Genomic DNA, 2,229 nt, shown 5'->3' with positions numbered 1-2,229 from the left:
TTTAGACACACCTCATTTAAAGATTTTTCTGTATTTCCTTGACTATGAAAATTGTACATTCACACTGAAGGCATCAAAACTATGAATTAACACATGTGGAATTACAGTTAGGTCCAAAAATATTTGGACAGTGACACAAGTTTTGGCATTTTAGTTGTTTACCAAAAAGTATTTAAGTTACAGTTATATAATCAGAAAGGGCTTAAAGTACAGACTTTAATTTGAGGGTATTCACATCCTAATTGGAGTGAGGGAAAAGGGTTTAGGAATTACAGCTTTTAATATGCAGTTGCCTCTTTTTAAAAGGACCAAAATTAATTGGACAATAATCCCAAAAGCTCCTTAATGGGCTGCATGGGTTATTCCCTCATTAATCCATCATCAATTAAGCAGGTAAAATGTTTAGAGCTGATTCTAGGTGTGGCATTTGCATTTGGCAGATGATGCTGTGAATCCACAACATGCGGTCAAAAGAACTCTCAATAAAAGAAAAATAGAACATCATAAGGCTGAAAAAATGAAGAAATCAATCAGGGAGATAGCAGGAATCTAAGAAGTAACCAAATCAATGGTTTGGTACACTCTGCAAAAAAGAGGGCACTGGTGAGCCTGGGAACTCCAAAAGGCCTGGACATCCACAGAAGACAACAGTGGTGGATGATCGCAAAATCCTTTCCATGGTGAAGAAAACCCTTTCACTACATCCACCCAAGTGAAGAATACAGTCCTGGTAGTAGGTGTTTAAGCATCTAAGTCTACCATAAAGAGATGTCTTCATGAGAGCAAATATAAAGGGTTCATCACAAGGTGTCTAAAACTGAACCTGTCAAAATCTGAATTACTTGTCTTTCCTCCCTCCACTAACCTACCTGTGCCCAATATTGCCATTTCCGTTTGTGGCTCAACCATTACTCCCCAGCAACAAGCCCGCTGTCTTGGGGTCATTTTTGATTCAGATCTTTCCTTCACTCCTCACATCAAATCACTCGCTCGTTCATGTCATCTACACCTCAAAAACATCTCAAGAATCAGGACGTTTCTCACCTTTGACTCGGCAAAAACTCTTACTGTAGCTCTTATTAATTCTCGTCTTGACTATTGCAACTCTCTACTAATCGGTCTCCCTCTTACTAAACTCTCCCCTCTCCAATCCATCCTTAACACAGCAGCCAGGATCATATTCCTCGCCAACCACTACACCGATGCCTCTTCCCTGTGCCAGTCATTGCATTGGTTACCCATCCAATATAGAGTTCTATTTAAACTTATCACGCTTACCCACAAAGCGCTCCATGCTTCAGTACCCCCCTACATCTCCTCCCTTGTCTCAGTCTACCACCCTACACGTGCCCTCCGTTCTGCAAATGACTTAAAACTAAAATCCTCCATAATCCGAACTTCCCACTCCCGTCTCCAAGATTTCTCGCGTGCTGCGCCAATTCTTTGGAATGCACTAACCAGGACAGTTCGATTAGTTCCCAATACCCACAGTTTCAAGCGGACCCTAAAAACCCATTTCTTTAGACTGGCGTATCGCCTCCACACACTATCTGTCCGTCCCAGTTTTCCCCAATATTAAAATCTTCTTCATTTTCAGGTTCATACCATCCATGCACTTAATAGCCTCGGTCAGGACTGTACACATACTGGCTGGCGACCAATCCATGTATTATTTATCCTATATAGTATATCAAGGCTGCATTATATAATATATGTTCATTTTACCTTTTGTGTCTCCCCCATTTCCTCATAGACTGTAAGCTTGCGAGCAGGGCCCTCACTCCTTTTGATATGAGATATACTTATTCTGTATTGTCTGTATAAGTCCCCCTTAAAAATCTGTAAAGTGCTGCGGAATATGTTGGCGCTATAAAAATAAAAAAAATTATTATTATTATTATTATTAAGGTGCAAACCATTAATCAGCCTTATAAATAGGAAGACCAGATTAGACGTTATAAAAAAAAACATCTAAAGAAGCCAGCCCAGTTTGGTAAAGCATTTTTGGACAGATGAAACTAAGATCAACCTCTACCAGAATGATGGGAAGAAGAAAGTGTGGAGAAGACTTGGAACGGCTCAAGATCCAAAGCACAGCACGCCCTCTGTAACACATGACGGAGGCAGTGTGATGGCTTGGGCATGCATGGCTTCCAATGGCGCTGGGTTACTAGTGTTTATTGATGTGACCGAAGACAAAAGTAACCGGGTGAATTCTGAAGTGTACAG

This window comes from Phyllobates terribilis, unplaced genomic scaffold, assembly GCF_046119375.1.
Source record: "Phyllobates terribilis strain yellow unplaced genomic scaffold, ASM4611937v1 Scaffold_7__3_contigs__length_470593459, whole genome shotgun sequence".
Classification (NCBI taxonomy): Eukaryota; Metazoa; Chordata; class Amphibia; order Anura; family Dendrobatidae; genus Phyllobates; species Phyllobates terribilis.
This window is presented reverse-complemented; position numbering follows the sequence as displayed.